The sequence below is a fragment of the Chiloscyllium plagiosum genome, chromosome 18, assembly GCF_004010195.1.
Source record: "Chiloscyllium plagiosum isolate BGI_BamShark_2017 chromosome 18, ASM401019v2, whole genome shotgun sequence".
In the NCBI taxonomy this organism is placed as follows: domain Eukaryota; kingdom Metazoa; phylum Chordata; class Chondrichthyes; order Orectolobiformes; family Hemiscylliidae; genus Chiloscyllium; species Chiloscyllium plagiosum.
In genome coordinates this window covers 1,810,937-1,825,936 of record NC_057727.1, presented here as the reverse complement: position 1 = coordinate 1,825,936, position 15,000 = coordinate 1,810,937, and the positions used below count along the sequence as shown (strand labels likewise).

The window sequence follows — 15,000 nt, the reverse complement described above, 5'->3', positions numbered from 1 at the left end:
TTTCTTATTTCTTAGTTCCACCCAAATAACTTCCCTGGATGTATTTCTGGGAATATCCTCCCTTAGCACAACTGTAATGCTATCCCTTATCAAAAATGCCACTCCCCCTCCTCTCTTGCCTCCCTTTCTATCCTTCCTGTAGCATTTGTATCCTGGAACATTAAGCTGCCAGTCCTGCCATCCCTGAGCCATGTATCTGGTAATTGCTATGAGATCCCAGTCCCATGTTCCCAGCCATGCCCTGAGTTCATCTGCCTTCCCTGTTAGGCCCCTTGCATTGAAATAAATGCAGTTTAGTTTATTAGTCCTACCTTGTCCCTGCCTGCCCTGACTGTTTGACTCGCTTCTGTTCTCAGATTGATCTCTTTCCTCACTATTTCCCTGGGTCCCACCTCCTCCTCCTCCACACACCCTCCCCCCCCTCCACCTTACTAGTTTAAATCCTCCCGAGCAGCTCTAGCAAATTTCCCTGCCAGTATATTAGTCCCCTTCCAATTCAGATGCACTCCATCCTTTTTGTACTGGTCACTTCTATCCCAAAAGAGATTCCAATGATCCAAAAATTTGAATCCTTGTTCACTTTCTGAGAATCAGTAAACCATATTTTGTTGGCCTTAAGGATTTGATAAAGTGTGCCATAGAAGATGACAATTGAAATGTAAATCTATATGATGCTGAAATCATCTCCTGCATTCATGAACAAAAATTAGAAACACCCGATCAGAGTGCACACTTACAGATAATCCGATCATTGCAGTATTTATATCATATGGCAATTTAGCAGGCAGCCAGGATACAGTAAGCACAGGATTGAGAGATCTGGCAGTATGCACTGTGTTGATATCCTGCACAGAAGATTCAGTCAGATTCCTCAGGAATAAGGCATTCATGAGTGGCGATCTTTCAGCTGACAAAACACTGGAAAATACTTTGCCAAAACAGGCAGTGATTCAACACTGCAACACAGTTGACTCTTAACTGCTGTCTGAAATTTCTGAGCAAGTCATTCAGCTCAAAGGCAATAAGGGATGGGCTACAAATATTGGCCCAGCCTGCAACATTCACAGCCTGTCGATTTGTAAAGACAAATAAAATTCAACTAAACCACATGCCACTGTTAATCATACAATCACTTTCAGTTCAAAAAGACTAGTTAGAGCACATTCTGTACTGATTGCTAAAGAGAAATGTCAAAGCTTTTCATCTCGCACTTGTCAGGTCTGAAACACAAGAAAACTTAGAAAAGTAACAATAATTTATCCAGTGTGAGAAGAGAATGCTGCTTGGTTGGACTGTGGCTGTATGCATGGAGATATAGCAGGACCTGTTGACTAATCCACACCAGGTAAATTGACTCTGAATTATCCTGGGCTGGCAGAAGGGATTGACTGTCTCCACAGTCCTTTCCTCACTGAAAAATGTGTGGACTTTTTTTTGCCTATAATATTAAAATAATATTGAGTACATTTAATGATTTCTTTTTAACTTCAGTTTCCTGAAGCTGTTTACTCTTCCTGAGGTAAATCTGTCAAGATTTTATCCAGATGATCAGCAGGCGGTGCGACAGTGACTACACTGTCCACACAATGATTCATGAACCATCAGACCCAAGTCCTCACATTCTGACCCTTGTCCTAATGTGTAACAATTCAGAACAACAAGTGCTCACTGACCTCATCAACTCCTGGTCCAGCAACATCTTGATTCAACCGAAATATAAGAATCAGGAGCAGGAGTAGTCCAATTGGGCCCTTCAGCCCTTCAGTAAGATCAGGGCTGAACTGATGATGGCCAAAGCCCCATTTTCCTGCCTGTACTCCACAACCTTTGATTTTCTTAACATTGTAATCCTACCCCGGCCTGACCGCCTGCCCAATTTTGTACTCTCATCCAGCCCCGCAACTGCCTGAAGTCTCAGAGCTCCTCCCTTTCTGGCCTCTTGAGCACACTCCATTGTTCATGGCCATGAAGCACAGAGGAACCCTCCTGAACCTCCCTACCTTGTTTCACCAGTATTAAGTCTTTCTTTAAAAGCTGCCCCTTGGACCTAGGGTTTGACCACCTGAACGAATAAATGGCCAAATGCTGTTTGCTTGCTCCCATGAAGTGAATTTCATTATATTGCTAACATCTTATTCTGTTAAGGATGCCATATAAATACAAGTGATTGTTGTTGTTGTCCATGGCCTTACCCCTTCCTACCTTGTAATCGCCCCATGTCCCGGATGATTCTCCTATGTCAATGATTAGATTTAAGTGCAATGTTACCTGGGCTGGAGAGTTTCTGTTATGAGGAGAGATTGGAAAGATTGGGGTTGTTTACCTTTGAGCAGAGAAGGCTGAGCGGGACATGATTGAAATGGAAAAATTCTGAGGGATTTGGATAGCGGGGGGACACATAGAAATGTTTCCCTTTGATGGAAAGATCAATGACTGGGGTGTGAGGGGATGTGAGGAAAAACTTTTTCACCCAGGGGCTAGTGAGAATCTGGAATTCAGTGCCTGTAAAGATGGATGGCAGAATCCTCAAGAGTCAAAAGTAGTTTTATTTGTCATTTCTGCCACATACAACTGATACAGTAAAGAGGAGACAGCGTTCCTCCAGGACCAAGGGTGCTACATGGACAGCACAAACTACACAATCACACACAGGGCGGCATAAAGTGCACAAGAAGTGCAAAACCCACAAGACAGCACAGTAATTCCTGACACGTCAGGACAGTAAGCACATTGGTGTACAAATTACCGTGTAATAAAAGAACGATAATTAATAAAACATTTTTTGAGCAGCAATTCCAAGTCGTGCAAAAAATTTCAGATGGAATAGAGCCTGCTCATGCTGTGTTAAGGAGCCTGATGGCCTGGGGAGAAGAAACTGTTGCACAGTCTGGCCGTGAGTGACCGAATGCTCCAGTATCATCTGCCAGATGGCAGGAGGGAGAAGAGTTCGACAGAGGGGTGTGTGGGGTCTCCTACAATGCTCTTAGCCTTTTGGATGCAGCGTGTGGTGTAAATGTCCGTAATGAAGGGGAGAGAGACCCCGATGATCCTCTCACTGTCCCCACTATCCATTGTAGGGTTTTACGATCCAAGATGGTGCACTTGCTGAACCATGCAGTGAAGCAGCAGCTCAGGGTACTCTTCATGAACCGTCTGTAGAAAGTGGTGAGTATGGGAGGGGGGTTGTGGTGGTGGGAGGTGGGCTTTCCTCAACCTACACAGAAAGTAGAGACACTGCTGGGCTTTCTTGGCTATGGAGCTGGTGTTGAGGAACCAGGTGAGATTCTCCAGCAGGTGGACGCCAAGAAAGTTGGTGCTCTTCACCTTCTCCACGGCAGAGCAGTCGATGTCCAGCGGAGAGTGGTCGCTGCGTGCCCTCCTGAAGTCAACAACCATCTCTTTTGTTTTGTCCACATTCAGAGACAGGTTGTTAGCTCTGCATCAGTCCGTTAGCTGCTGCACCTCCTCTCTATGTGCTGACTCATTGTTCCTGCCATTGATGCGCACTACAGTTGTAATATTAGCGAACTTAATGATATGATTTGTGCTGTGCCTCGCTGCCCAGTCGTGTGTCAGCAGGGTGAACAGCAGTGGACTGAACACACAGCCCTGGGGGACCCCCCCATGCTCACTGTCATGGCGTTGGAGATGATGTTCCCAATCCGCACTGACTGAGGGCTCCCAGTCAGGAAGCCCAGGATCCAGTTACAAAGGGAGGAATATAGGGCCAGCAGACTCAGGACTCCAATCAGATGCTGAGGAATGATAGTGTTGAATGCAGAACTGAAGTCTCTGAACAGTAATCTGATATGGGTGTCCTTCTTCTCCAGGTGGGTGAGGGCCAGATGGAGGGTGAGGGAAATGGCATCATCTGTTGAGCGGTTGGGTCGATACATGAACTGCAGGGTGTCCAAATGAAGGGGGCAGCAGGGTCTTAATATGCCTCATCACGAGCCTCTCGAAACACGTGGGTGTTCGCATAACGGGGCAGTAGTCGTTGGGACAGGACACTGAAGACTTCAGCACGGGGACGATGGTAGCGGCCTTGAAGCACATTGGAACTACGGCGCAGCTCAGGGAGATGTTAAGGACGTCAGTGAGAACATCAGCCAGCACGTCAGAGCATCCTCTGAGTACTCTGGCAGGGATGTTATCTGGTCCAGCAGCCTTCTGTGAGTTGACTTTGCATAGGGTTTTCCTAATGTCGGCCATGATAAGACACAGAACCCGGTCATCGGGAGTGGGGTGGACCTCCTTGCTGCCACGTCATTTCATGCCTCAAACCATGCATAGAGTTGTTCAACTCATTCAGGATGGAGGTATCACCAGCGCACAAACCTTCAATTGCATCTAAGAATTATTTAGATGTGCACTTGCAATACCAAGACATACAAGGCTCTGGGCCAAGAGATGAAAAATGGGATTAGAATAGTTACAAAAACAGTTCTGGACAGCTGGAAAAGCTCAGCAGGTCTGGCAGCATCTGTAGAAGGGTGACTCAACCCAAAACATTAACTCTAATTTCTCTCCACTAATGCTGCCAGACCTGCTGAGCTTTTCCAACAACTTCTGTTTTTGTTTCTGATTTACAGCATTGACAGTTTGTTTGGATTTTAAGCAGAATAGTTAGGTGGTTGTTTTTGACTGGCACGGACACGATGGGCCAAAGGCACTTTTTCTGTGTGTAGATCTCTATGACCCGATGTCAGCATTGGCTCTGGCTTTGCAGATGAAGTCAAGATCCATCCTGGTGTTGCAGAATTGCCCACGTTGAGAATTGATACTAAGAGAGGAGGCAGATTGTACATTCCAGCAGCTGTCTTCCATTTAACATCTCTCACTGTTCTCTCTCAGTGACTGCACTTGTTTATTGGAAGGTCTCGACCCCATTTTTGATGATGAATCACCACTTGTGCAACCTGCAAGCCATCCTAGCTGTATGGGACAAGCTGGAGAGATTACGGGATCTTTCCTCTCTCTCATTGTTTGTGTGCATCTGGACATCAACAACAATTTGCACTTATAAAGCACTGACAATGTGAATAAATGTCCCAAGATGCTTTGCAGGGTCTTTATAAAGCAGAATTTGACATACATCATTATGAAGGTGGACTTTCTAAAGCTTAATCAAAGCAAGGCAAGTTTTCTTAAGTTTCTTAAAGAAGAATTGAGGCAGAAAGACAGAGAGATTTCAGGAGGAAATTCTAGAGCTTAGAGTTGAGGCAGCTGAATGACTGCCACTAAGGTTAAAGGGATTAAAATCAGGGATGCTCAAGAGGCCAAACTTGGAGAAGTACAGAGAGCTCAGACGCGGTACAGAAATATGAGAGTACTTCAAAAGCTTTCATTGGCAGTCAAGTGGTTTGGAAAGTGCTGTGTTAGTGAAAAGCACTATCTTTATGCAAATTCTTTTTTCTCTTTCCTTCCTGGTTCCCTGTGAGCTAGCAGCAGCAGAGCTGATAATGTGAGTTAATCTTTTGCAGGTAATTTACTGACACTGCTTTCGGCCGTGAATGAACATGAGAAGGATTCCACAATAAAGTCAAATTTGGAAAAGCATCCCAGAAACCATTACAGCTAATTCTGTCCTCACCAATGTCGGTCTATACCTGGAGGCAACAAACAGAACACTGGCAATTTCCAGTTTTCTGTTTCAGAGTGGTATTATTCCAGTGGTCAATGTTTAATAAACTTAATCCTAAAATATTACAGACGATTACAGGTCAGTACAGTACCATATGTACAGTTGCTGAGCAAAAACATTCACCTCCTCAGAATCTCTCAAAATGCTTTGCATTCAATGGAGTATTTTTAAAAGTATAATTACTGCTGCAATACAGGAAACATTGCTGCCATTTTGCGCACAGCAAGTTACCCCGAACAATAATGTGATAATGACCAGATAATGTGTTTTAGTGATGTTGGTTACGGGATAAATATTAACCCCAGGACATTGTAAAGAATTCCTACTTCTGGCAGTAGTGCCACAGAGATTTTTACTTTCTTTTGAGACGGAAGACAGGGCCTTGATGTGACAACTGGCTAGAAACACAGCAGCTCTAACAACGCAGCACTCCCTCAGCACTGTGTTTGGGTGTCAGTGTAGGTGTTGTACTCAGATTACAGCACTTAAAACCAACAGCCTTCTATCTAAAAGACAAAAACACAACCCACTGAGCCACAGCTGATACTCTATAACTTTGCATATATGTCATCATTTTACTATGTATGTTGCTCAATAACCTTCCTTTCTTGTTCCTTTCAAAATGCAAATGTCCCATCTTCCTGTGCTGGGTGGAGATGAAGGCATTGTGGTAATCTCCATCTACAAGTTCACTGATGACACCAACATTGTAAACCGGATATCAAACAATGACAAGACAGAATACAGGAAAGAGATAGAGGGCTTGGTGATGCAGTGCAATGATAACAATTTCTCCCTCAATGTCAGCAAAACGAAAGAGCTCATCATTGACTTCAGGAAGCAAGCATGTCCCTGTCTGTATCAGTGGAGTTCAAGGGGAAGATGGTCGAGAGTGTCAAGTTCTTAGAAGTGACGATAACCAACAATCTGTCCTGGATCACCCGTGATGGTTAGAAAGGTGCAATAATGCCTCTTCTTCCTCAGGAGGCTAAGGAAATCCAGCATGCCCATAAGGACCCACACCAACCTTTACAAATGCACCATTGAAAGCACTCTATCTGGATGCATCATGGCTTGGTATGGCAACTGCTCTGGCCAGGACCATAAGAAACCACAGAGAGTTGTGAACACAGCCCAGACCATCATGACAGCCAACCTTCCATCCATGGACCCCACCTACACTTCTCGTTGCCGGGAAAAGGGGCACAGCCAACATCATTAAAGACCTCTCCCACTCCAGTTATAATCTCTTTCAAACTCTTCCAGCAGGCTGAAGATTCAAAAGCTTAAACACACAATACCGATAGGTTCAAAAACAGCTCTTCACCACTGTTATTAGACTGATGAATGGACCTCTCAAATTTCAAGTCTAATGTTTACCTTGTTTGTCTGTACCTTCTCTGCAGTTGTAATTCTGTATCCCTCACTCTGTTCAATCACCCTATGATCCTTGTGTCTTTGTACATTATGATCTGCCCGTACTGCACACAAAACAAAACATTTCACTGTACTCAGGTACATGTAGCAGTAATAAATCAAATCAAATCAAAATGTCACTATTTGGGGAATAGGTAAAAATGTTACTTCAACAGGATTTGTGAATTCCACAAATCCACCACATGCTAGGAATAGGGACAGCATAGAGCTGAACACATGGCTGCAGGAGGGAAAGTTTTGGACTCTTGGATAATTGGAGATCTTTCTGCGGAAAGTGGAACCTCTACAAACGGGATGGTCTTCGCCTGAACCAGAGGGGTACCAATATCCTGGGGGGGAAGTTTGCTAATGCTCTTTGGGAAGGTTTAAACTAATGCAGCAGGGGGATGGGAACCTGAATTGTACTTCCAGTGTACAGGAGGTTGAGAGTAGTGAGGTCAGGGATAGGTTTACAAGGTCGTGAGAAGGCATCAGCAATCAGAATGTTGGTTTGAAATGTGTGTACTTCAATGTCAAGAGCATCCGGAATAAGGTGGGTGAACTTGCAGCATGAGCTGGTAACTGGGATTTCGGTGTTGTGGCCATTGCAGAAACATGGCTAAAGGAGGGACAGGAATGGCTGTTGCAAGTTCCGGGATTTAGATGTTTCAGATGATTCTCGATAGGAGCGAGAGTAACAGGGTAATTGTTATGGGGGATTTTAACCTACCCAACATTGACTGGGAATACTATAGTTCAAGTAGTTTAGATGGGTCAGTATTTGTTCAATATGTGCAGGAGGGTTTTCTGACAGAGTATGTAGACAGGCCAACAAGAGGTGATGCCACATTGGATTTGGTACTGGCCAGATGTTAGATTTGGACATAGGAGAGCACTTTGGTGATAGTGACCATAATTTGATTACGTTTACAATAGCAATGGACAGGGATAGGTGTATACCACAGGGAAAGAGGTATAATAGGGAGAAAGACAATTATGATGTGATTAGGCAAGATTTACAATGCATAGGATAGGGAAAGAAACTGCAGGGGATGGACACTCTTGAAATGTGGAGCTTATTCAAGGAACAGCTACTGCGGGTCCTTGATAAATATATGCCTATCAGGCAGGGAGATATTTGTCGACAGAGGGAGCCATGGTTTACTAAAAAAGTTGAAGCTCTTGTCAAGAGAAAGAGGAAGGCTTATGTGAGGATGAGGCATGAAGGCTCAGTTAGGGGACTTGAGAGTTATAAGTTAGCCAGAAAAGATTTAAAGAGAGAGCTAAGAAGAGCTAGGAGAGACATGAGAAGTTGTTGGCAGTTAGGATCAAGGAAAACCCCAAGGCCTTCTATAGGTATATGAGGAATTAAAAAAAGACTAGATTAAGATTAGGGCCAATCAAAGCTAGTAGTGGAAAGTTGTGTGTGGAATCTGAGGACACGGGGGAAGCACTTAATGAATACTTTTCATCAGTATTCACATTGAAAAAGGGCAACATTAGAATACGGAGACATAAACTACAAGATTAGATGGGATTGTGGTTGACAAAGAGGAGGTTTTAGCAATTTTGGAAGATCTAAAAATAGATAAGACCCCTGGGCCAAATGGGGATTTATCCTCGGATTCTCTGGGAAGCTAGGGAGGAGATTGCAGAGCCTTTGGCTTTGATCTTTATGTCATCATTGTTGACAGGAGTAGTGCCAGAAGACTGGAGGATAGCAAATGTTGTTCCCTTGTTTGAGAAGGGGAGTGGGGACAACCCTGGTAATTATAGGCCAGTGAGCCTTACTTCGGTTGTGGGTAAAGTGTTGTAAAAGGTTACAAAAGATAGGATTTACAATCATCTGGAAAGGAATCATTTGAATAGAGATAGTCAACGCGGCTTTGTGAAGGGTAGGTCGTGCCTTAGTAACCTTATTGAACTCTTTGAGAAGGTGACAAAAGCGGTTGATGTGGTGTATATGGATTTCAATAAGGCGTTTGATAAGGTTCCACATGGTAGGCTATTGCACAAAATACGGAGTTTCAGGATTGAAGGTGGTTTAACAAATTAGCTAGCTGAAAGAAGTCAGAGGGTGGTGGTTGATGGGAAATGTTCATCGTGGAACTCAATTACCAGTGGTGTGCTACAAGGATCTGTTTTGGGGCCAATGCCGTTTGTCATTTTTGTAAATGATCTGAAGGAGGGTTTAGAAGGATGGGTTAGTAAATTTGCAGATGACACTAAGGTAGGCAGAGTAGTGGATACTGCTGAAGGATGTTGTGGGTTACAGAGGAACATAGATAAGATGCAGAGCTGAGCTGAGAAGTGGCAAATGGAGCTTAATGTGGAAAAATGTGGGGTAGTTCACTTCAGAAGTAGTAACCGGAATGCAGAGTACTCAGCTAATGGTAAAAGTCTTGGCAATGTAGATGGACAAAGAGGTCTCGGTGTCCAGGTGCTAAATCCCTGAAAGCTGCCACCCAGGTTGGTAGGGTTGTTAAGAAGGCATTTGGTGTGTTGGCATTTATTGGTATGGGGATTGAGTTTCAGAGCCACAAGGTCATGCTTCAGCTGTACAAGATACTGGTAAGACCGCACCTGGAGTATTGTGTACAGTTCTGGTCACCACATTATAGGAAGGATGTGGAAGTTTTGGAAATGGTTCAGAGGAGATTCACTAGGGTGTTGCCTGGTATGAAAGGGAGGTCTTAAGGGGAAAGGTTGAGGGAACTGAGGCTGTTTTCATTGGAGAGAAGAAGGTCGAGAGGTGACTTAATCAAGAGGTTGAGATAGCGAGGACAGTGTGAGCCTTTTTCCTCAGATGGTAAAGGCGAACACGAAGGGACATAGCTTTAAATTAAGAGGTGATAGATTTAGGACAGATATTAGGAGTCGTTTCTTTACTCAGAAAGTAGTAGGGGTGTGAAACGGCTTGCCTGCAACAGTAGTAGACTTGCCGACGTTAAGGACATTTAAATGGGCAAAAGGCATGCGTATGGATAATAATGGAATGGTGTAGGTTAGATGGGCATCAGATTAATTTCGCAGGTCGGTACAACATAGAGGGCCGAAGAGCCTGTACTGCTCTGTAACGTTCTATGTTCTAAAATTTATTTAATAAAACTGGGAATTGAGAGCAAGTCTCACTAAGAGTAACTGTGAATTGTCACCAATTATTATAAAAACCCATCGGGCTCACTGTCTTCATTGTCCTTTGAAATGGCCCTAGCAAACCACTGAATTCCGGGGTGATTAGGGATGGCTACAATCACGTCCCATGAAAGGATAAGAAAAGCTATGTCTGAACAAAAGTCATCCCTCCATCCCATTTCTCCCTCCTAAAATCTACAGCTTTAAAACCTAACCCAAATTAAAATAAAATCTGAAATCTGGATGGAGAAATGCTAAAACCACTGGACTGTGTCCGTCAGTTGTCACGCTAAAGGATGTACCATCCTGTTAATGATTCATCTGCTTTCTTTTTCACTGTAACATCTAACCCTGATTTGCTACAAGCCTTCTTTCTGACTCTTTCTCTGTTCTAGCATTCTAAAGTCTCTCTGACGCTGCTACATCAGTATTTGTGCTCTCTGCTCATGTATTTGGCTATTAGAGTTGATCCTCTAATGTGATTGTACGAATATAAGTACACTTAAGCTTCTCCTACAATGTATTTCTTTTAACTCATAGACTCATAGAGATATACAGCACGGAAACAGATCCTTCAGTCCAACTTGTTCATGTCGACCAGATATCCTAAATAAATCTCATCCCATTTGCCAGCACTTGGCCCATCTCCTTCCAAACACTTCCTATTCATATACTCATTCAGATGCCTTTTAAATGCTGTAATTGTGCCAGCGTTCAACACTTCCTCTGGCAGCTCATTCCACACACACACACCACACACTGTGTGAAAGAGTTGTCCCTTATAAATCTTTCCCCTCTCACTTTAAACCAATGCCCTCTAATTTTGGATTCCCCCACTCCAGGGAAAAGATCTTGTCTATTTCCCCTATCCATGCTCCTCATGATTTTATAAACCTCTATGAGGTCACCTCTCAGCCTCCAGGGGAAATAGTCCCAGCCTATTCAGCCTCTCCCTGTAGCTCAAATCCTCCAACCATGGCAACATCCTCATAATTTTTTTCTGAACCCTTTCAAGTTTCACAACATTATTCCATTGCAGAGAGACCAGAACTGCATGCAGTATTCTAATAATGGCGTAACCAACATCCTTTACAGCTGCAACATGACCTCCCAACTCACTCCAAGGTCTCCTTGTTCAGTAACATTCCCCAAGACCTTACCATTAAGTGTAGAAGTCCTGCCCTGATTTGTCTTTCCAAAGTGAAGTACCTCACATTTATCTAAATTAAACTCCATCTGCCAATCCTCAGCCCACTGGCCGATCTGATCAAGATCCCATTGTACCATGAAGTAACCTTCTTCGCTGTCCACTACCCCTCCAATTTTGGTGTTATCTGCAAACTTACTAAATATACCTCCTATGCTCACATCCAAATCATTTATATAAATGACGAAAAGCAGTGGATCCAGCTCCAATCCTTGTGGCACACCGTTGGTCACAGGCCTCCAGTCTGAAAAGCATCCCTCCATCACCACCCTCTGTCTTTTACCTTTGAGAACAGTTTTGTATCCAAATAACTAGTTCTCTCTATTCTGTGTGATATAACCTTGCCAGCCAGTCTACTATGAGGAACTTTGTCAAATGTCTTACTGAAATCCATATATATCATGTCAACCACTCTGCCTTCATCAATCCTCTTTGCTGCATCTTCAAAAATCTCAATCAAGTTAGTGAGACATGATTTCCCACGCACAAAGCCATATTGACTATCCCTAATCAGTTCTTGCCTTAACAAATATATGTACATCCTGTCTCTCATGAATCCCTCCAATAACTTTCCTACCACTGATGTCAGGCTCACCAGTCCATTGTACCCTGGCTTTTCCATACCACCTTTCTTAAATAGTGGCACCATATTAGCCAACTTCCAGTCTTCTGGCACCTCACCTGTGGCTATTGAATATACAAATATCTCAACAAGGGGTGTTTGAAGATTTTGATTTGATTTGGATTCTGTCTTCTATTTCAAGAAATCTTATTCTGCCCTCAGCAAGAATCATTAGCTGGTTTGTGTATATCTGAGACTTGGAATCATATTGTGCAGGAGGAGGTCATTCAACCTTTCTGGTCCATGCTGGGTAATTGAACTACATGTCCAATTCATTGCCTTGTGCAAGTTTTCTTCCATTACCCTGCAATTTAATCCTCTTCAATTCTATGTCATATTGCGTTTTGAAAGTTCTCTCTTGTACCATCCAACTTTATAAAAATTCATTTAGAGTCACAGAGTCATAGAGATGTACAGCACGGAAACAGACCCTTTCGTTCAACTCGTTCTTGCCAACCAGGTATCCCAGCCCAATCTAGTCCCACCTGCCAGCACCTGGCCCATATCCCTCCAAACCCTTCCTATTCATATACCCATCCAAATGCCTTTTAAATGTTGTAATTGTACCAGCCTCCATCACTCCCTCTGACAGCTCATTCCATACACGTACCACCCTCTGTGTGAAATAGTTGCCCCTTAGGTCTCTTTTATATCTTTCCCCTCTCACCCTAAACTTATGACGTTTAGTTCTGGGCTCCTCCACCCCAGGGAAAAGACCTTGTCTATTTATCCTTTCCATGCCTCTCATGATTTTATAAACCTCTATAAAGTCAGCCCTCAGCCTCCGACACTCCAGGGAAAACAGCCCCAGCCTGTTCAGCCTCTCCCTTTAGCTCAAATCCTCCAACCCTGGCAACATCCTTGTAAATCTTTTCTGAACCCTTTCAAGTTTCACAACATCTTTCCGACAGGAAGGAGACCAGAATTGCAAGCAATCTTCCAACAGTGGCCTAACCAATGTCCTGTACAGCCGCAACATGACCTCCCAACTCCTGTACTCAATACTCTGACCAATAAAGGAAAGCATACCAAACGCCTTCTTCACTATCCTATCTACCTGCGACTCCACTTTCAAGGAGCTATGAACCTGCACTCCAAGGTCTCTTTGCTCAGCAACACTTCCGAGGACCTTACCATTAAGTGTATAAGTCCTGCTAAGATTTGTTTTCTCAAAATGCAGCACCTCACATTTATCTGAATTAAACTCCATCTGCCACTTCTCAGCCCATTGGCCCATCTGATCCAGATCCTATTGTAATCTGAGGTAACCTTCTTCACTATCCACTACACCTCCAATTTTGGTGTCATCTGCAAACTTACTAACTTTACCTCTTATGCTCACATCCAAATCATTTATATAAATGATGAAAAGTAGTGGGCACCGATCCTTGTGGCACTCCACTGGTCACAAACCTCCAGTCTGAAAAACAACCCTCCACCACCACCCTCTGTCTTCTACCTTTGAGCCAGTTCTGTATCTAAATGGTGAGTTCTCCCTGTATTCCATGAGATTTAACCTTGCTCACCATCTCCCATGGGGAACCTTGTTGAATGCCTTTCTGAAGTCCATACAGATCACATCTACCGCTCTGCCCTCATCAATCCTCTTTGTTACTTCTTCAAAAAACTCAATCAAGTTTGTGACACGATTTCCCACACATAAAGCCATGTTGACTTTATGCGAGACTCTCTAATCAGTCCTTGCCTTTCCCATCCACCGCCTCAAACCTCATAGTCCCACAACCCCGCACCGCCCGTTTCTACCTCCTGCCCAAAATCCACAAACCTGACTGCCCCGGCCGACCCATTGTCTCAGCCTGCTCCTGCCCCACCGAACTCATCTCTGCATACCTCAACACGGTCCTGTCCCCCTTAGTCCAAGACCTCCCCACCTACCTTCAGGACACCACCCACGCCCTCCACCTCCTCTATGATTTTTGCTTTCCCGGTCCCAAACGCCTTATCTTCACCATGGACTTCCAGTCCCTGTACACCTCCATCCCCCATCACGAAGGACGCAAAACCCTCCGCTTCTTCCTTTCCCGCTGTACCAACCAGTACCCTTCCACTGACACCCTCCTTAAACAGTGGCATCACATTAGCCAACCTCCAATCTTCTGGCACCTCACCTGTGACTATCGATGATACAGATATCTCAGTAAGAAGCCTAGCAATCACTTTCCTAGCTTCCCACAGAATTCTAGGGTACACCTGATCAGGAAGTGGGAATTTATCCACTTTTATGGATTTCAAGACATCTAGCACTTCTTCCTCTGTAATATGGACATTTTTCAAGATGTCACCATCTACTTCCCTACATTCTATATCTTCCATGTCCTTTTCCACAGTAAATACTGATTTGCTGGATGTAGGCATGCCTGGCTATACCACCATTTATTGCCTATCCCTAAAGGCTCTTGCGAAGGTGGTGATGCACTGCTTTCTTGAACCACTGGTGTCCATGTGGTGGAGGCAGACTCATATTGTTGTTTGGGACTGAGTTCCAGCAGTTTGACCTAGAGACAGTGAAGCCATAATGATAAATTTCCAAATCAAGACGGTGAATGCTTTTATTTTATTCATTCAGAGAATGAGGGTGTCACTGGCCAGGTCAGCAATTATTGCCCATTCCAATTGCCCAAAGGACAGTTATTAGTTAACCACATTGCTGTGGGTCTGGAGTCACATGTAGGCCCAACCACATAAGGATGGTAGTTTCCTTCCCTAAAGGACATTAGTGACCCAGATGGAGTTTTCCAACAATCAGCAATGCATTCATGGCATCATTAGAATCTTAATTCCAGATTTTCTCTTTTGTTATTGAATTCAAATTCCACCACCCGCCATGGCAGAATTCGAACTTGGTTCTCCAGGACATCACATGAGTCTTTGGTTAACAGTCCAGGATAATACCACTACACCATCACCTCCTACTGGAGGGGAACTTGCAGAGGGCCATGTTTCCATGTAGCTACC

The 15,000-nt window shown here is 43.9% G+C and overlaps 1 protein-coding gene across 1 annotated transcript in view; it reads right to left on the bottom strand.

Moving 5' to 3' along the window:
• lsm3 (LSM3 homolog, U6 small nuclear RNA and mRNA degradation associated) overlaps nt 1-15,000 on the bottom strand; it is a 266,968-nt gene that overhangs the window by 197,141 nt on the left and 54,827 nt on the right. The window lies entirely within an intron of this gene.